This window comes from Pinus tabuliformis, chromosome 2_1 (genome assembly GCF_031772625.1).
Source record: "Pinus tabuliformis cultivar Carrire ecotype Pingquan chromosome 2_1, CPIR1, whole genome shotgun sequence".
In the NCBI taxonomy this organism is placed as follows: domain Eukaryota; kingdom Viridiplantae; phylum Streptophyta; class Pinopsida; order Pinales; family Pinaceae; genus Pinus; species Pinus tabuliformis.
In genome coordinates, this window is record NC_142299.1 from 628,294,054 (window position 1) to 628,316,963 (window position 22,910).

A 22,910-nucleotide genomic window follows, 5' to 3' on the forward strand; every position below is an offset into this window, starting at 1 on the left:
AAAAGTATAAGAATATGTAAGTAAATATAGTTACAAGGAGTTACTTCTCATCATTATTTATGTTTTCATGAGCAATTATGTAGGAGCGAAATTTTAAATGTGTAGACTTCTAGTTGGGCGAGGATTATGCTTACCATGAATTACTTCCCACCATAATTTAAACAAGTTTTTACTTAAAAAAGTATAAGAATATGTAAATAAATATAGTTACAAGGAGTTACTTCCCATCATTATTTATGTTTTCATGAGCAATTATGTAGGAGCGAAAATTTAAATGTGTAGACTTCTAGTTGGGCGAGGATTATGCAAAGCTTGGTCGAGCTTGGATGCCCTTTGAGATAGTTTAATTCCCCCAAATTTGGCTTTGACCCTCAACCTCTCCACATGAGATTTGAACCTATGACCTAGTGGGGACTACACTATACACAAACCAATTGATTTATACTTCATGGGTGAAGAAAGAAATTAATTTATCCACTCTACACCTCAAATCATTAGTTCCTACCAAAGCAAGACTATAGGATTCAATTTTCCTATTGCCCAATAGCAATTTAACATTTAGAAATGTATGTTATAATGTTTTATGTCATTTTTTCTCAAGCATAATTTCTAACTTTTGTGGCAACAACTAAGTTGTTGTATAATACATGTTGTAATGTTATTATTGATAATGGTTTTTAAGTTGTATCAATTTTTAAATTATATTTAATATTAATATAAAACAATAAATAATTTTATTTATTAATTTTATAAAATTATATTTTTTGTTATTAAACTTTTATTTTTAAATGTATAAATAAATTTGATATTCTAGTATTTTATTATATTTAAATTAAAAAATAATAATTAATACTAATATTTTTATTTTATTTTTAACTTAACTAAATAAAAAATAATAATAAAAAGTTAAAAAGAATAAAAATAATGTCAATTGCTTTAAATTTTAAGCCAATAAAAAAATAAAATAATATTAAAAATTAAAACAATAACAATAATGTAAAAAAATTCAAATTCCAATATGTTCAAACAACACTTATGAAAATTAATTATTAGAATGGAATACATTAAAGTTGAAACCTCATGCATGGATTGAAACTTTACTCAAGCTACAAATTTGACTTTCAACAACCGTGATATTATCGCTTGGTATATTAATAATAATGAGTTTATGATAAAGTTTTAAGCTTTGCAAAGTTTGGACTGCAACTAAACCTTATTTGTTGAGCACAAGGTTCCTTCTCTATGACTCTTCCTATGGAAAAGCTAGTAGAGGGAGTGAATCTTCTTCCTAAAGTCAAGTTGTTTCCCACTATGACAATAAAGTACAACCCTCTACCACAAGCCCTACTATTTTAGGGGAAAATCCTAATATAGATCAGCCAAAAAACCAACGCCCTCCTCCAATCCACAAAAGTGTCATCCCATAAGCTTTCTACCAAAGGTAGTTGTAGACCCAAAATTTGAAGTCCACTCCACTCGCATTGGGATTGTAATAATATATGTTGGATCATGCCTTAATCAGGAAGTTCCTTGGTATCTCGCCTTTAGAAAAAATCCCCACTCATAAGATCCAACTAAAAATATGGAAACCTAAGTGGTAGACAAAATTGGAGTTAGACAAATAGTGTTTTTTCATTATGGCCTTTGCAAGTGTTGAGGATCGAACAAGAGTATTCGAGAATGACCCATATTTTTTCAATTCAGTAAGGTTATATCTTCATTTTTGGATAGAAATTTTTGAGCTAGACAAGGAGGATTTCACCACCACCCCCATATGGATTAGAATGTACTCATTATCATGGGAGTTTTGAGATGAGGAAACCCTAGTAGACATCAACACATGCTCAATAACTACCTCAAATCCTTAGAGGCTACTAAGTAGGACATGTATATCTCATGCACTGACATTTGTGTTTATATGAACATATGAGAGCCACTTCTAGAGCCTATTGATATATATTAACAAGATGAGATCTAAAAAAAAACTCTTGATTATCATCATATCCCATTTAGGCGTTGAAGATGCCACAGATATGGCCATATTTACCACCACTTTCCTTTACTTGCTACTAAAACGAACCCTAAATCTCCCCTTATTCTTGATGAACAATTCTTTAGAAAAGTGGGTAGTGAATGGTCTAAACCTAAATCACTTGGCCCTCATCCCTCATCCTCTAATGATCCCGCCCCCCAATAACCCTTTTACCCCCCTCTCTTCCTTGTATGTCATTGACCCTACTCCAACATTGCATTGCTAAAACATTGAGATGCATGACCGAGTCCAACCCCCACCCTCCTCTATTGAGAAACTTGGGTCCTCCCCCGAACCATTTGCTCCCACCATCTATCGAATCCATGCCCTAGCATCCCTTCCAAATAAATCTTGATTTTACCCTTGACCCAAATTATGAGATGGAGCTCAACTCCTTCGATCTGTTGAACTTGGAAAAATATTAGAAAAGGAAAATCCCCTTTTCCCTTCCTAATCACTAAGTAAAATTTCTTGGTAGGGCATACTTCAAATCACACTAAGTTGGTCTAAAAATTTCCTATGGACAATCTAATACTGGGTTGGTGGGTTCCAATCTAGGCCTCTAAAGGATTCATTAAAAACTCTTCGACCAGAAAAAAAGAAAAAGAGCCCAGAAAGCACACCTTCAACCCTTGGATGAATTGGGGGGTATTATGGTAAATTCAAGATGCATAAGAATGATAACTAATTTTTTCCTTTCTTCTAGTATACCATCAAAATTAAAATATTTTCATGGAATATTAGAGGACTCAATTGTAGAGGCAAGCAATGGTTCCTAACAGAAAAATGAAAATATGAAAATCATGTATATATGATGATATCAAAGACTAAATCCTTAAGCGAGGCAGTTTTCAATATAATAAGGAAAAGGGATAGATATTTTTGTGTGATTTCTATAGATGCCCAAGGAATTTTAAGGGTACTTCCCATGATGTAGAATGGCTAGGAGATTCAAATCCTAGATATTTTTGCTTTTTTTCAAATTATTAAAATTTAATTTAGGCTAATCTATTCAATAGATATCTATTTTCTCTCTAATGTATATGGCCAAACTTCTCCAAGAGACAAGCTAGTTTTCCTTCAATCCATTGCTCGAGTGCACAACCTCCTCTCTCCTTCCCCATGGATCCTTACCGGTGACTTCAATATTATCATATCAATGGATGAGAAGCATGATGACATCAAAAGGATTGATGTAACCTCAAATCTCTTGCAAGACAAAATGATGAACTTGCACCCTGTAGATCCTACCACCACCAATGGCACCATTACCTAGAACACCAAAAGAGGAGGGGCTCAAAAAGTAGCATCTAACCTAGATTGCTTCTTAGTCTCTAAATCTATCATGACCTAGGATGTATTTTTAGAAGCATTGATACTCCCAAGTCACAACTCATACCATTAGCCTATAAGCCTACATATGGACATTTAGTCTAGAACTCGTAACATGCCCTTCCATTTGAGAAGTTTAGCTATAACATCCATATTTCTAGGAAAATATAAAGCAATGGTTGGGAGTGTTGAGTATGTTGTCATTGATGTCAAAGTGGGTGCAACAAGTGCAATATTTCATCATTGATATCCTCGATATGTTGACTATCATGGATGACATGACGTAACCATGAAACCCTAGCTCTAGGGTTTGGATTCCCTAAATGATGGTTATACCTTGCACTGTTGGGGATTTTTTATGATTCATATCACTGAATTTGACATGGAGATAATTTCCCTTAGATTCTTCTCATCATGTCAATTTTTTTTGGGTGTGGAGCACCATGAGAGACCTTATGATCTAAGAGATATGCTCCATCAAAGATCATGGACCCAAAAAGTGGTCCAAAACCATAAAGGGATGTTGAGGTGGCATATTACTATTGGTTGAATGATGTGGAAAAGATGGAAGAAATGTTGAAGAGATATAGTTAATTATCAAATTAATTAATCAAGGATACATGGTCTAAATTTGAAATCTCGAATGGTAAAGTTAATTATCAAATTTATCTAATCAGGGATATATACTCAAAATTTGGAATTGACCTCAAATTTTATGACTCCAAAATATAATTTTAAATCAAATGTTTTTTCCTCCAAGCAAGGGTCATCCTGCCTCTTCATGATCTCCTCGACCTCTATAAAATTGAGTGCCCTTTCCTTCTATCATATATCAAGATGTGATATGATTTCTCTACAATTGTATTTTGGCCTTGTAGAGTATCACTAGATCTAAACAGAGGTATTGATGAAATTTATTTTTGTTTTGGTTTGGTACTTGGGACTCACTGGGTTGTATGCCTCCATGGGACTCGTTTGATTTTTCTGTGATATCTTTAAGAGTATGAATCTTAGTTCCTTTGAAGACTAATATAGTAGTGCATTCATCTCCGTGACCTAAGAATAATGAGTCAAATCTCTATTATGACACGTGTTATGGCTAAGTCATAACATGGTTCTCGTTAATACAGAAACCTTGTGTATCATATGCGGTGAGGAAGTTTGAAAAACATTTGAGCTATAATTTTTTTGTGTGTTTATGAAGGGTTTCACTCTCGGAAGTTTGTTAAATTTTCTCTTCTTCCAAAACTTAGTTCCATTTTAGAGAATGGAAATGAGCCAAACTTGTGGGAAGATTTAATCAATGGTCACAATAATACCTATGGTTAAACCTTGAATGACTGTGATGATGATTACATTAGTTTCTGAAGTATCAAATTATTGATTTAGACTTGTACTCAGTTTCCTAAAGAAGCTCACTAATTTATCTGCGACCTAGTCAAACCATTAATATTTTTGTCATAATTGATGTACTTGGTATGTTAGTTGTCATGGATGAGAGGATGCAGTGATGAAACCCTACTAACCCTAGATTTAGGGTTTTTTATCCTTGGAAAATGAGCATACACCCCACTTGTTGTAGATTTTGATGACACAAATAACTAAATTAGTGGATTCTACTTGTCATGCTCATTCCGTTGATATATACAGCATCTCGTGGGAATTCATGGTTTGAGAGATATACTTGATGGAAGTTGAAGCCTCAACTAGTGGTCAAAAACCCCAAAATGTGATTATGTGGTAACTTTATATTGGCTTGCATATGGCATGCTTCATTAGATGAAGGGACAAATTAAGTGTCGAAGTATATCAGGGATTTTCATTAAATCTCGTTATTTGAAGATGCATATTTGAAGATGCATTTAGAATGTCACAAATTAGAAAGAATTTTGGCTCCAACCAAAATTCAAAGCTAAAATCAAATAAAATATTTTTTTGCTCAAAATTAAAATGAAAATTTGAGTTTCATTTTTCCCTTTCGGAACTCTTCCTCAACTTCCATATAAGGGAGACGTTTAACGTTCATCACATATCGAAGATTAAGAATGACATAATTTGTACGGCCAAGTGAAGAAACGAAGTGGCATAAAGTCTGTTGGGTTTATTATTTATTTAAGGGATATTCGATTGGGTTATGATGAGAAGGAGATTCATTGTTTTTAATTCTTTTTGTAGGAAGTAAAAACGCTATAGAGAAGCTGATTCTTCCATAAAAAAATCACTTCATGTTTTGGCCTTGTAAATAATCTTAATGCTTGAGTTTGTCTGTGGCCATCATTTTGTACATCCTGATGAAACTAAAAAATTAACGTGAAGATTTTTTTTTATCTTTGTTCTACCTTACCTTGATGGCATGAGTCCTCTTAATTTTTTCATATATGCTCTGGTGAAAATCGCATGGATTCTCTAAGGTTCATTGCGTGCTCGTGGAAACAATTCTTAGATGGAGCTTCGTCTTCTTGAATTCTGAAAATCTATAAAGATACAAGACTCAATCGTTGCAATTCAATCTAAATGTTTGAAAATTTACAAGTTTGGAAATTCGTAATGTTGGAAATCAGAATTATTTTGTCCAAGATTGACCGCCATTCGAACTTCTGAAGTCTATACCATGTCTATCAAAAAAGTTATTATTGGAAGAATAAACGGTACATTGTTGAAATTAATGGATAATGTATTTTTGGGAGAATCTATTTATTAGATTATGATTAGTTCTTACATTTTAAGAGTTTGTTCTAACTCTCCGATTTTCCTGTAAACTATATATATATGATGTTTAATAAATATGATGTTTAATAATAAAGCGTAGAATTCTAATCTCCTCATTTGATGAATATATTTTTCTTCCTTTTTTAACATGGTATCAGAGTGTCAGAATTAAGTGACTGAAATTCGGTGTGCTTTGGTGATTGAGAGTGACTAAGTGACCGGTGACCAGGCGAGGTGTTGAAAGGATTTTTTATTTATTTATTTATTTTTAAAGTTAAACAGATGAACCCTTATTTGTTTTGGACAGAGGCACTACTCAACGCAAATCCTAGAGATAAAGACGCGTTGTTGGGCTTTCCCTTGGAGCGATTTCCTTCAGCGTAGCCCATCAGCATGAGAAGGTTTTCAGAAGCCCGCACTGCTCCGTGTTAACATTGACGGTGGCTGCCCAAATGATGAGGATGTTGACCGCCTTATTTAATTAATCGGTTTATGCGTCATGCAATTATTTAATTGATTGGTTTATGCTAGCGATAAACCGTAGGTCATGGTATCTGCGCATCGGTGGGAGATCAAACGGCTCGTGGTTCGGATCAGTTCCGGTGGAGATCGAATTATGTAGTTTGATCGTGGATTGAACTGTGTGGAATTTTTTATCTCGTTGCAGAGCTGCTGGAGTGATGTGGCAACGTTCGTTGCCAATTTGGAGCACATCGTTGTGGTGGCAAAGAGTTGTCGAAGATTTGAAGTGGCTGTGGCAGAGAGCTGCATGGGGAGGAGCAGTGTTTGGATCTGAGAGAGACATGCTCGATCTGGATCTAGATTCTCGTACATCAACACTAGATAGAAGTGTATCAATCAGTATTGTGCTTAGTGAAGGCGTTGTCCAATTAACCAATGAGCGATTATTGAGCCGGATGTAGTGCATTCAATCTTTTTGAACAACAAGAATATGCATTGAAATGGATATACCTATGCATTGATAACTGAAGTGTTGTATTATTGTTCCCATGAGATTATGTTGTTGCCAATATTGTGACAGAAGAGCAGAGGCATAATTTTATCTATGGGCTTGTTGTTGTATGGTGTCGGACAATGAGCGATACCTATGCAAATGTCAGTCTGTAGCATCATCACTTTGTTCAACGCTGATATGGGCTATTACAACATGCCATAAATGATTGCATTAGGAAATCAAATGGTTAAATGCATGTAGCAGATAGAGGACTGGAGCATTAAAGGGAGTAAGTGTTTATGAGGATGATGTGATTGGTGGTGTTGTGAAGTAAAGCAGTTGATAGAGTGTGCAGGAAGTGATGCATATGGAGCGTGGATGGCAGAATTTTGGTGCTGATTAGGAGGACGTTGTTGATAGAGTAACGAAGGATTACTGAATATGTATGTAAGTTCCTATGCAGTGTGGTAACAAAGATCTATGGAAAGAATTGTGTTGAATACAATCTTAGCATCCATAAGACATTTTGTTGAGGACCGAGGTATATCTCTATAGGGTATTAGTGAAATCGACATATGCAGAGAACTAGATGTATGACATGGATAGTTGTTTTGATATCCTTGATTGCAGTGACTTCAATGACCTACATTATTTATAATTCTATATGTGATCTTGATGATAGTAAGATAGTGACCTATTAACATTGACTTTGATGACAATGAACTTATTTAGAGATGGTCACAGTGACCTTGTTTAGTAATACTGACCATTGAGGAGTATTGAAGCAGTAGTAATATTGATAACAATGATGGGTGACAATGATGTTGTATGCTTATATGACAATTTCCTTATATGTGACAATGATCTTATTTTATAACCTTGAAGTGTGATTGACTTTGATGTAGGACAAATGATAGTAGGATTGACCATGACTTGTTATATGAGAAAAGAATTGCGAGGCCAAGTAACTAAGTAAGTATGCAAGACTAACAGTAGTGAGTAATAGTACAATAGAGGCAATAGTAGGCAGTGACAAGTAGAGGATAGTACTACAACAATGACAATAATGAAACAATCGATATTAGTGATAGAAGTGGAGACAATGGATAGTAGTTGGTAATAGTGGGAACAATGGTAGTGATGGTTGTAGAAGTGGAAAACAATGACAAGGATCATGAAAATTGATCAAGAAAAGAAGGATTGAGGAAGCCTTAAGAAGTTAAATGAAGTGGAAGGAAGAGGATTGAATAAAAAATGAACATGAAATTATCAAATTGAGAGAAGAAGTGGATGAGTTGAATAAAAAACTGAGGCGTTCATAGCCCTTGGATGACATTCTCAGTTGCCAAATATCACCACTTATCAAGACATGTCTTGGATATGTTAGTGAGTCCTCATGATGCAAGGATAAAGATGAAAATATGAAGAGATGTCACATAATGGAGAGAAGCATCATGAAGAGAATCCTCCTACCAAAGATAAAGATAAGCCACATGCAAAAGAAGGAAAGAAGTCTCACGCAAAAAATGAAGAGAATCCCAAAGTCAAAGTTCTGCACGAATAAACCAACACTAAAAGTTGGAAGCCCAATGCCTCAAGAAGTAAATATGATGCATTCAAGAAAGAAAATCATAGAAGAGAATTTAGAAGTGGATAGCAGTAAATCCTTGGATATTCTCAAGGAATATCATGACCATATACACACCGGTATGTAGGCACATTTCATGGTTATTTCTATGCTTGTGCTAACTATGGACATAGAGATCGAGATTGCAAGGAATATTGTAGAAGTATTAATAGAGGGTTTTATCAAGGCCATAGAAACATATTTTTTGGAAGGCAAGACAAAGTCACATATGCCTATGACAACAGAAGCTACAACATGATTGGTGCATTGTTCAGACCAGATGTTGAGTGTTACCTATGTCATAATTTGGCCATTTTGCACGAGATTATAGAAGTAGCTTGACGTGGACCTCATAAAACCAAGAAGGAAAATCATTTTATAGGAAAGAAGACAAGACCACCAAAGTTTAGCAATGATAACAATTTTCAAAATGAATTATCAAACTATTGGAAGACATGATGTAGCAGAAAAACACATTGTTAGGGGGAGCCTGTAAAGATGACACAACATGTAATCATATTGTTAGGTGGAGCCATATCACATGGATATATCCTCAAGGATGCATCATCCACCATTTTCCAATCATGTAAAAGCAGGATATGACCATGGAAACATATGAAGAGAAGAAATATGAAGCCAAATGAAGCTTATGCAACATGCTAGATTGTGATCAGTGTGTTGACATCAATGACAAAGGGGGAGCCTATTGAGTATGTTGCCATTGATGTCAAAGTGAGTGCAGAATGGCATACCAAGTGCAACAAGAGCATGATGTTGTCATTTTATGTCCTCACTATGTTAGTTGTCATGGATGAGAGGATGTAGTGATGAAACTCTGCTAATCCTAGCTTTAGGGTTTCATCTCCTTGGACAATGATCATACCCCACACTTTTTGAAGATTTTAACGATGCATATGACTGAGTTCATCTTGAAAATATTTGCCAGTGGATTCTACTCGTCATGTTGATTCCATTAATATGTAGATCATATTGTGGGCCTTCATAGTTTGAACGATATGCTTGATCAAAGTTGAAGCCCCAACACGTGATCGAAAACCCCAAAGTATGGTGATGTGGATACATTATATTGGCTTGGCTATGAGACACTGCATTAGATGATTTAATTAAGGGAAAAGTTAAGTGTGGAAGTATATACGAGGGTTTTTCACTAAATGTAGTTATTTGAGTATGCATTCTGAATGGTCCCAAATTAGAAAAGAATTTTGGCTCCAACCAAAATTCAAATTTAAAATTAAATAAAATATTTTTGGCTCAAAATTCAAATGAAAATGAGAATTTCATTTTTCCCTCATATGAGCACAAGTTGGCTCCATGGAACTCTTCCTCAACTTCTATATAAGGGAGATGTTTAACGTTCATCACATATCGAATATTAAGAATGACATAATTTTTGTGGTCAAGTGAAGAAACGAAGTGGCATAAAACTTGTTGGGTTTATTCTTTTATTGAAGGGATATTCAATTAGGTTATGATGAGAAGGAGATTCGTTGTTTTCAATTCTTTTTGTAGGCTGATTGGACACCATAAAGAGGTGAATTCTTCCATAAAAAATCACTTCTTATGTTTTTGCCTTGTAAATACTCTTAATGCTTGAGTTTGTATGTGGCCATCCTTATGTACATCCCATCTAAGGATGAAACTACAGATTTAATGTGAAGAATTTTTTATCTTTGTTCTACCTAGTCTTGATGGCACGACTCTAAAATTTTTTCTATACGCTTTGGTGCAAATCACATGGATTCTCTAAGGTTCATTTGCATACTGGTGGAAACAATTTTTGGATGGAGTTTCATCTTCTTGGCTTCTCGAAATTTATAAAGAGATAAGCCCTGATAGTTGCAACTCAATCCACACATCTAAAAAATTTGCAAGTCTTGAAATTGGTAATGTTGGGAATCAAGATTATTTCATCTAAGATTGAATACCATCTGAACTTCTGAAGTTTGTATCATGTCTCTCAGAAAAGTTGATATTTGAAGAATAAAAGTTGTAGTTCAGTCTTCACTTGAGAAATTTCTTACAAGTTCTATTACCGTCTGTATTGTACATGATCTAAAAATAATCTGCAGAAATCTGAATGTTGTGAATTTGTTCTATTTAGTGTGAGATATAGTTGAAGGTTTGTGAATAGAGATTGGATGTAGAATGATTGGACTGCAAAGTGAGGTTGTGCAATAATGGAAGTTAATTGGCTAAAATAGAAGTGTATTAATTGGCGTTGTGCTTACTGAATTCATTGTCCAATTAACCAATGAGTGATTATTGTTCCTGATGTTGTGCATTTAATATTTTTGAACAATAAGAATATGAATTTCAATGTATATACATGTGCATTGATGACTAAAGTGTTGTATTATTGTTCTCATGATATTGTGTTTCTACCAATATTGTGACAGAAGAGCAGAGGATATTTTTTTTTCATCTATGGGCATGTTGTTGAATCGTGTGGGATAATGAGTGATTCTTATACAAATGTTAGCCAGTAACATCATTTATTCATTCAATGTTGATTTGGGCTAAGATAACACACTATAAAAGATTTTATTAGAAAATAGATTGGTTAAATTCTGATAGAAAATAGAGCACTGGAGCATTAAAGGGAGCATGTGTTTCTGAGGATGATGTGATTGGTGGTGTTGTGAAGTAAAATGGTTGATAGAGTGTGTAAAGTGATGCATATGGAGCATGGGTGGTAGCATTTTGGTGTTGATTAGGAGCATATTGGTGACAGAGTAACAAAGGATTGGTAAATGTATCTATAAGTTCCTATGCAGTGTGGTAACATAGATTTATTAACAAAATTGTGTTAAAGATAATCTCAACATCCATAAGACATTTTGTTGAGGTATATGTCTACAAAGTTTCGGTTAAATTGACATATGTAGAGACCTAGATGTATGAAAGATATAATTGTTTTGATATTATTGATGCCAGTGACTTCAATGAACTACATTATTTATACTTCTATATGTACTCTTGGTAGCAGTAAGATAGTGACCTAGTAACCTTGACTTTGATGACAATGACCTTGTTTAGAGATAGTGACCTTATTTTGTAAAAATGACCATTAAATAACATTGATGCAACAATAATCTTGATGAGAATGATGGGTGACAATGATATTGTATGCATATATGATAGTGTCCTTATATGTGGCAGTGATATCGTTCTATATCCTTGAAGTTTATTGACTTTGATGTAGGATGAATGATAGTATGATTGCCCTTGATTTGATATATGTGCAGAGCATTGTGAGGCCAAATAACAAAGTTAGTATGTAGCATTAGCATCAGTGAGTAGTAGTAGAAGAGAGGGAGTAGTAGGTAGTGACAATATGTGGATAGTAGTGCAACAGTGAAACAATGGATAGTACTAAAAGTAGTGGGAGCAGTGGGCGGTGGTAGGAAGTGGTGGTAGCAGTGGTAACTGCGGCTGTAACAATGGACAACATTAGCAGTGAAGTGCAACAATAGAGGTTGCAACTTGATGAGGAGTAGATTGTAGTTGTGTCGTTATCCCTAGCATGGGAGACCAAACAATCCAGGAAGCATTTTCTTCTTTCCAGCATTGTTGGTAAAACCCTTGGGGGGTCTTGTACTTCCTTCCAGTTCAACTGGTAAATTTGTATGTACTTGTTGAGACACAATTTTTGTGTACTATTCATTGATTTGATGATACTTCATATGTTTATTTTAATGTTCTGAATGTTTAAATAATAAACTAACCAATCGTGCAAAAGGAAGGAAATACTAATTCAACCCCCTCTTAATATTTTCAACAGGGAGATATGCAAGAATTATGACACTCTTCTATGCACATGCTTTAGAAAATATTGAAATATATCAAATGGAAGATCAAAGGATGATACAAAACCAAATTTGGCAACTTCTTGGATCTACCAAGTGACAAGATGGATCAAATATATTTTTACGACCAAACCCAAGTAGGAAAATGGATGAGCTAAAGGTTGTCTAGCTGCTGCACCAATCTGCATTGCGCTGCCCAGAAAACTACTGCATGACTGAACTTCATCTATATAGAAAATGCTCTAAACCCACCCAGAAAATTATGTGTTTTTAACCTCTGACTCCTTGGCCAAAACACATAAAAACCCAAGAAAACCCAGAAGGGAATTTGGTTTGTTTTGACTTCTGATTTTCGACCCCCTTGGAGCCTCACCCAAGCTATGGTTGCCAAATTCGACTTGCTGCAAACTACCTACAAATCCCTTTGCAAACTCCTCCAAAATCTTGGATTTACTCCTGCTATTCAACTCCTCACTACCCAGATGACTCTTACCGAAGATCAGTTGCTCCCCAAATAACCTTGAATTTCTGTTGGGTGGCCTTTGCGTTGTCCCTCTACTCAGAAATGCATGTTGCTGGTAGTTGGCTCAGCTAGATGCAAAGTCCAGTGAAAATGCCTACTTTATGCTACCTCCTTAGCTCCTAGATCTCCTGACAAGAAATGAGTCCCCTCCTGGTCTTCTGTTCCCTCTGCGTGTTTTATGGCTGCCCAGAAATACACACTTCCCTCTCTCTACGCTGGTGACAGATGTGTGTTGCTGCCCCTGAAATCTCTTATAGAAAAACCTCCCTATGGAGGGCAGGATGGTCCCCAAAAGTAGAGGATGAATCTCCCGCATGAGAGATTTGTGGCTAAAAAATTGGCAGACTTTCTAAACATCAAAGCGTACAAGTTAGTGTTTGTTTGCAAATGTAGAAGATAGTCCACAAAATGAGTCCATCCTCTTTTTATAATTTCTCCTCATTCCTCTAGACTTGTTTTTTTTAATATTATTTTATTGGTGGGGGCCATTTTCTAATAAGTGACTTTTTCCACCATTTAATAAAATAACAATTTTCCGCTATTCTCTGTAAGAAATACTAGCCACCTTTCTCCAATAATATTTTCCCCCTTTTAATTAATATTACTAAAATTGGGTAAAATTCCTTAGTGACTCCCATGCTCACAAAATTGGGGATATTACAGTCCTCCCCGCCAAAAATTGCTTGTCCTCAAGCAATGCTCGAACAAGCGCTCTCTCTCTGCTGACCAAACTATCACTGCAAACAATACCAAGGTCCCAAATGTGCCACTGAGTCACCTTGAATCCCTGCACCATCCTATCATAAATGAATCCCTCGATACCAGGGTCCCATGATAATCTCAAAAAGATGCCACCATGTCGACATTGTGCCACTCTGATTACAACTGACTGCCCATCATGCACATACTGATCCTCCTCTCCTGAAACCCAATAGTGAAATACTGACAAATGTCAAATACATCCTGCCTAGGCATCTCCATGATGCCAAAGCCTACCCATCCAAAGGTAACCCTGAACCTATGCAGCAATAGGGAAAACCTACCTCTCCATACGATGAAGGCCTCCGTGAACCCCCATGTGTCAACCGAAGAGTGAACTAGATCACTCTTTTCCATGACTTTGCTCATCATGAGACAGAGTGATATATCAACCAACTGAATCCCCAGATCCCATAGTAAGACCTGCAGTGACATAGCTCTGGAAACTATTCGAATCCATCCATTCCTCGTCTCTAGTCCCTGCATGCAATCAATATATATGCTCCATATATCATGAACTAATCTGATGCATGGTAAACTGCCCTGTTCCTGCCACTGCATATTACTGATGACTGCTGAAAACTGCAGGTGCCAAATAGCTACCCCCTGAATGCAACCAATAGATGGGTTTTTGATACTCACAATCGACTCAATGTATGTGGATCCATCCTACTCCTGCCAACCATCACCACTAAGTCTGCCATCCACCCTCTCGATAATGTGCCAATACAATGTCTGGAGCCCGAACACCCACTAGAAAATTTCCTCAATCATACATGGTATCCTCTGCTCATGCAAGATCCCGACATGCCCTATGGAAAGAGTGGCACATGTCTCCCCCATGACCATCTCCCCAGGTGTAAGTTGAGTGTTGAATGATATGCCACCCCTACATAATATCACCTCATCTCCCAACCTATGGTTGTAAACTCGCACGCTGACCCTGCTCCTCCACTGTAGAATATCTATCATGCCCCTCAGGCACTGAATCTCATAGCATCATCTCAGGAAAATCCCACAAGTCCTGCTATCCACACTATGGGCCAAGATCGAACACAATAAGGATCCCCTCAACTGCACATGATGCTAACAAGTGGAAGATGTGTGGGTTTCAATGAGTATGATCAAGAACCCATGTGGGCACTCTCGACCTATCTTGTGACTGATTCTCTCTCCAAACTTGGGTATGTCCACCCCAATGACATGCCTAAAATCCTCGTTAAGGAATCTCCCTGCTAGTAGCATTCCCTCTATTTGCAGTGCAACCTCAAACACTACTACATATAACCATGTATCCTCGTGTCTCCTGGTATACAACTGCACCCAATCACACATCTCTATGCACCATTGGACCCTACTACATGTTGCTACATCATCTCGGATCAACTGGTATCCCTCCTATATCGATGTGTCTGTCACTCTATGAGGGAATGCATTAATATGTGAACCACTCCTCCTACACCACGATGCAACCCTGCACACCACTACGCACCACTGCACACCTTCGTGCTCCTCCACATATTGTTGTGCACTGCTGCATACCCCTATACACCCCTGGATATCAAGGTCTAAGACTGAGTCCATAGGCATCCTCCTGCATCCTGTCAGGGTCACCATCTCTACTACCACTCTGCTGGTAAGCCCTCCATGATGTGAGCTATATCTCCTCATCTTCCCAGATAGACCTAAGTGGCCTAACTCTTTACATGCTAACGTGAATAACACTACTGAGGCCATCCTCAGTAGCTCTGGTGTCAAATATACCAGTGAGAGAGCATTGTCTCCATACAATACCCTGTCTGGTGGCATGCCGATGCCACCTTTTCCTATCAACTCCTGCCAAAGTAGGCTAATCATCCTACAATCCCATGTATTCCAAACATGCCATGACAACCCATGAAATTTTCCTGCTCCCTTGTCAATGGATCCTGTCACTTGTGTTGTCAAGAACTCTGTAGGGGATATGAATTTGTGTGTGTGCCCAACCATCGAGTCCATCATGTGACTACTACCATCACCTACTAACTCCATGATGTGAAAGAGAATCCCACATAGATCCCAACAACAGTGTGGCTCTTTAGCCCCTCTGCTAATCCATAGCCTCTGTTGAACTATGGCCATGGATGCATCTAACCTTCTAAATAGATCCACCGGAAACCAACTCAATATCTCTCTCCATCCAATCCCGAGAGAGGGATCAAATGCACAAACAACCATACATGAAACTAGTCACCCATCGTGCGAATGTTTCTCCATGTGTAGCTCATGTCGCCTCATCACACTGACCTGGTCGGTACATAAAACCTGTCGGGGTAATTTTGCACCTCCCTCTCTACTATGCAGAAGTAGCCTAGAAATATTGCAAGTCCCATCTATATAAGCCTGAAGAGAGGTATTGTTTGGAAGTATTGTGGCTTTGGTGATGGTCTATGCATTTGTATGCTCTAAATCAGTGGCAAACCCAAAATACGACTGATCGTCCTCCTCCAACATGGGCTCTACATGGGCCACAACCTGCCCCTCCATGACTGTCTCACATCCCTTTATGTATTTTCCATGCTGATGTAGGTGGCTACCGTCAAGGAACTTAGTCATGGCTCTGGGTACCTCTATGTCTCCTAGCACCTCACCTACAAACAACACCTCATAAACATATGGCTTTAGGGGTGTAGGCTCTACTATCTCCAGTGAGGTGTCAACTAGTGTTATCAAAGAGGTCTCCAACAATGGTGACTCTTGTGCCACATTGGGTATATCAATGTGCTCCTCACCATCCTGCATGTCCTCATGCTCAACCTCCTCCTTAGGCTACTAACATCTAAAGCTTGGTCTCCACTAGTAGAAACCCCCCCTATTTTCACCCTCTAATTGCCCTCCTCTATAGGATGATCTCTTCCTTGACCCATGCTTCTCCTTTGGCTTATCCAGAAAATGAGGCATGGTAGGACAACCAAATTGGTGATACGTATGGGTGTTATACTGTTGGGTTGTCTGTGCATGCACATGGCTTCTCTATTGGGTATGACTCAACATCCCCAACATTTAGTGCATCCTCTTAGGACTTGTTATTTTTGTATCCACAACTATTGGTTCTACCTCATCAACTCCTCCATGATCCCTTGTGTACTCTTCTCTTTTTGTGTCATTGGAGTGCCCATAAATTCACTAGTCACTATGCATGCATGGAAAAAACCTCCTTGATCTTGTTAGCTCCCCCACAATTGGCCAATATCATTATTTGATACCACTGTAAGGTTCTGAAATAGGAAATACAAGTGATAACAACAATTATCCTATGCAGCAAAATACAAAAACGAAATATTCATTAAGCACCCATAGAAAAACTACAAATGAAGAACTTTTGAGCCATTTTATTACAATTCTGCAAGCCAAATACAATATATAGTGGAATCGTGCACCTGGGCTTGTCTCAGTGGACAAGCAAAACCAAATCCAGGTAGGAAATGGTTGAGATGATGGCTGGCCAACTGCTGCACCAATCTGCACTGTGCTTCCTAGAAAACTACTGCACTACTGAACTTTGACTGGTTGGAAAGTGCATTAAAACCACCCATATAATTATGTGCTTTTAACCCCGGACTCACTGGCCAAAAAACAGAAAAACCCAGAAGGGAATTTAGCTAGTTTTGACTTCTGATTTTCAACCCCCATGGAGCCTCACCCTAGCTATGGTTGCCAAATTTGACCTGTTGCAAACTGCCTACAAATCCCTCTGCAAACTCCTCCAAAATGTTAGATTTACCCATGCTATCCAACTCCTCACTACCTGGATGACTCTTAGCCAAGATCAGATGCTCCCCAAACACCACGAATTTCTACTGGGTGGCCTTTGCACTACCCCTCTACTTAGAAATGTGAATTTCTAGTAGCTGGCTTAGCTAGTTGCAAACTCTAGCAAAAATGGTTGCTCTATGTTGCCTCCTTAGCTCCTGGATCTCCCGACAAGAAATGAGTCCCCTGCTGATCTTTAGTTCCCTCTGCGTATTTTCTGACTACCCAGAAATACACACTTCCCCCTCTTTGCGATGGTGATTGATGTGTGTTTCTACCCTTGACTCCCTAAAATCTTTTGTAGAATAACCTCCCTAGGGTGGGCATAGATGCTCCCCCGAAGTAGAGGTTGAATCGCCCGTGTGAGAGATTCATGGCTAAACAACTGTTAGACTTGCTAAACAACAAAGCATACAAGTGAGTGCTTGTTTGCAAATGTAGAAGATAATCCACAAAATGAGTCCATCCTCTTTTAATTTCTCCTCATTCCTCTAGACTTTTTTTTTAATATTATTTTATTGGTGGGGGCCATTTTCTACTAAGTCACTTTTTCCACCATTTAATAAAATAATAATTTTCCGCTAATCTCCGATAAAGTAATATTAGTCACCTTTCTCCAATAATATTTTCCCCTTTTTAATTAATATTGGTAAAATTGGGTACAATTCCTTAGTGACTCCCATGCTCAAAAAATTAGGGATATTACATAGTCAACATGGGTGCCATGGTCAATCATGGTCACCATGGGAATCATGGTTAACCACAATCATCTACATGTAAACATTGATAAATAATAGTCAACTATAGTCAACATGGGCATCATTTTTAGCGATATTCAACCACAAGCATCATGTTCAACATGCCAAAAGTCAACAAGGGCATAAACATTAAAATAGTCATTAAAGTTAATAACTTTATATAATAAACTTAATACTTAATATTTAATTTTGATTTAATTAATACCTACCTGTTTTAATATTTATTTTTATATAAATTTTCTAATCATATTATAATATAAATTTAATATTACTTTAACTTGATATTGTTCACAATATAACTTTAATTATTTTAATGTTGTTTGCAATTTGAGGAACAAGAATTAAAGTTGCAGTGTGATGAACAAAAAATGACATTGCAATGTGACAGCAAAACCCATTATAATCTGATGAATAATATCTATCGTCATAATGTAATAAACAATAAATGTCATTGCAATGTGACAAACAACAACCAACATCATAATGTCACAAGCAATGTCACAATGTTACAAATAATCAACATTGTTGTAATGTGTAGAATAAGAAATGATGTCACAATGTGATGAAAAATATACATCATTGCAATGTGACCTACAATATAAATTTAATAACTTTAAAGTTGTTTGCACTGTGATGAACAACAAATGATGTTGCAATGTGATGAATAATATCTATCATCATAATGTGACGAAAAGTAAATGTCATTGCAATGTGTTGAACACGAGAAAACATCACAATGTGGCGAAAAATTTCACAATGTTATGAATAATCAACATGATCGCAAAGTGATCAACAATAAACATCATCAGAATGTGACTAACAATATATATAATCACAATGTGCAAAACAACATACAACATATGCATTATACTATGGGTTGACCATGGTTGATATGCATTAACATAGTCATAATCAAACATGGTTAACTACTCGACATGGTCAAACATGGACATAAATTCTCAATGTCGGAATGGTCAATCATGGTGACAATGGTCAACCATTGCAACATGGTTGACCATAGTCATCATAATCACATAGTCAACATAATAAGTTATAGTCATGGCATTTAACAAAGTCAACCATAATCACAATATCCAATGTATGAAACACAATCAACCATAGTCGACCTACTCAAACTTAGTCAATCACGTTCAAGTATGCTTGAAACAACTCAATAATGGTCAATGATGGTAACTAAATCATTCATGACCACCATATTCATCTACGGGAATCCATAGTCAACCACTTCACTAAGCATACTCAACATGGTAAACCATATTCATCTATTGTTAAACATGATCAACAATGGTCAACCATAGTCAACCATGCTCTTACAAGCTCATATATGGTTGAAAAATCTCACCATGGTCAAACATGGACATGAGATTCAACCATAAGGAATCAACTCAACAATGGTCAACCATGGTTAACATGATCATTAATGGTTAACCATAGTTAACCATAATTGATCATTGTCAATCCTTGTCACCAATGGCCTACCATGATCATCTATGGTCAATCCTCACCAACCTTGTCAATCATGGTCAACCATCATCAAGCATGGTCAAATCTCTTCAACCATTATCAAACATGGCAATACATAGTCAACAATTATAGTTAATCTTAATCAACCATACTCAGTTTATGTTAACCATTATCAACCATAGTCAACCATAATCAACCTTAGTTAGCAATAGTTAACCATCATAAACCATGGACAACTTGGGAAACCATGGTCAACTAAGGTCAAATATGCTCAAACCATTTTCAATAATGGTCTCCATGGTTGCTATGGTTAATAATGGCCACCCATAGGTAACATGGTTGAACATGCTTAACCATAGTCAACATGTGCTTCATGGTCAACCATGGTTCACCACAGTCATCTATAGTAAATGTTGACAACCATGAATAAGCATGTACACCCATAATCAACCATATGTTAACCATATTTAACCATGTTTTACTAGATAAAATATCACCAAACATTGTTAAATAAAGTCAATATGACCAACAACAAATATCATAGCAATGTGCCAAACAACATATGGCATAGACATTGTATGATGGGTTGACCATGAGTGATATACATTAACATAGTACTCATTGTCAAACATGGTCAACTATACTCAACATGGTCAAACATGGACATAGTTTCTCAAGTCACAATGGTTAGTCATGGTCACAATGGTCAACCATTGTGATATGGTTAACCATAGTCAACATCATGACATAGTTAACATAGTCATCTATAGTCATCACATTCAACATAATCAACCATAATTAGCATATCCAAGATATAAATCATGATCAACCATAATCAACCATAGTCAACCATGTTCACACATGGTCAAACATCATTAAATAAAATCAACCATGGTTAAACATTGCCAAGATGTTCAAACATTGTCACACATTGTCATCCATGTTCAACCATACACCACCTTAGTTAGCCATAGTCAACCATGGTCAGCCATGGTCAACCATGATGAACCATGATCACATCTAGTCAACCTAAAAAAACCGATTCTCTACCTACTCTTAATAGCGAGCTATGTTTAAACATGGTTAGAATGGTCAAACATGGTCAACGATATTCCTCCAATTTTAAACATTGCCAACCATGGTCAACCATGTTCACCCATAGTCAACCATACTTGACCATAGTCATTTATGCTCATACAAACTTATCTATGGTCAAACAAGCTCACTAATGTCAAACATGGATAACAAGGTCAACCATAATTAGCTAGCTCAATAATGGTCAATCATGGTTAACATGATCATTAGTGGTCAATAATACTTTACCATAATTGGTCATTGTCATTCCTTATCACCAATGGCCTAACATGGTCACCTATAGTCAATCCTCATGAACCCTTGGTCAACTATGGTCAACCCTCATCAACCTTGTCAACCATGGTCAGTCATTGTTAACCATGGTTGACCCTCTTAAGTTGTTGTCAAACATGGCCATCCATAGTCAACAAGGGTCAACCTCAATCAACCTTACTCAACCATGTGTTGACCATGGTAAACCATAGTTAATCATTGTCAATGGGAGTCAATCATAATCAACCACAGTTAGCAATAGTCAACCATCACACATCATAGACAAGTTGGGAATCCCTAGTCAACCAAGGTCAAATATGGTCAAACCACATGGTCCACCATGGTTAACTATGGTCAATCATCTTTATAACATTAAGGTAAATGTGACAACAACATTATTGTGCATATGGTCAATCAATTTTGTAACATTGATGTATTTAAACAACGATGTTGCCTTACTGTTTACCATGGTTAATGACGTATTTTTTAACATTAATGTAGGATTAACATTAACATTAATGTAACATCAACCATTGTCAATCATGGTCAATAGAGGTCAACCATTGTAACCATTGTTAATCATGTTCAAGAGAGGTCAGCCATGGTAATCATTATTAATCATGTTCAACTGAGGTCAACCATGGTGACAAACAATGGTTGACCCTTTTCAACCAATAGTCAACCCCATCAATGCATTTCACATTAATGTAACATCAACCATGGTAAACCATAGTTGATAATGATTAACCATGGTTGACAATGGTCAACCACGGTAAACTATGCTCAATGATAATCTTTCCTCTTAATCCCTAGTCAATCCTGGTAATCATTATCAATCATGGTCAATTGAGGTCAACCATGGATTACCTTGACCAACAATGATTAACCCTCTTCAACCATGGTCAACCTCGTCAGCCCACTTCAACCATTAATGCAACCATTTTTGTAACATTAATATAACATTAACATTAACATTAACATTAGTGTAACATAAACCATTTTCAATGATGGTTGACATTGGTCAGCCATGGTCAATATTAATGTGACATTAATGCAATAATGTAACAATAGTCAAAATTAATGTAACATTGTTAAATCGATGTAACATTAATGGTTGACCATGGTTGAACCTGGTGAACCCTCTTCAACCTTGGTCAAACTCATCAACCATGATTGAAATAATCAACCTTCTTCAACCATGATCAGCAAATACACCCCCCACATGTTACCCGTCGACTAGCACAACCACATTAGTAAATGTAGTTAATATTTACCGATTGACACAACATTTTACACCTTTTATATCAACATATGAAATGATGTCCACTAACATCAACTGAAGTTACTAATTTTTTGTGCTAGTTATAATTTTTTTTAATATATGAGTTAAACATATATCCATATAAAAAGACATATAACAATATTATTCAATATGAAGAATCATGTAATTAAGAAAAATTTAGCCAATTTATTATAGGAATTTTTAACTTATAGATAAATTTATAGTTAAATTCTGTTACAATACCATAAATTATTATTATTAAATATTCCATTTTATAAAGATTAAATCTTACATCAACTTACTAATTATTAATAATTAAATTAAAATTCGAAAAACTTCTTTCAAAATAAATAAAATTACAAATAAAAATAAAATATCGGCTGAAAATAAAAGTATCGATTTGTTTTTGCAAATGTTACAAAACATTTACAGCAAACATGGAATCATGAGCTATTCAAATCTCGTGGCTCATGGCGTCGGTT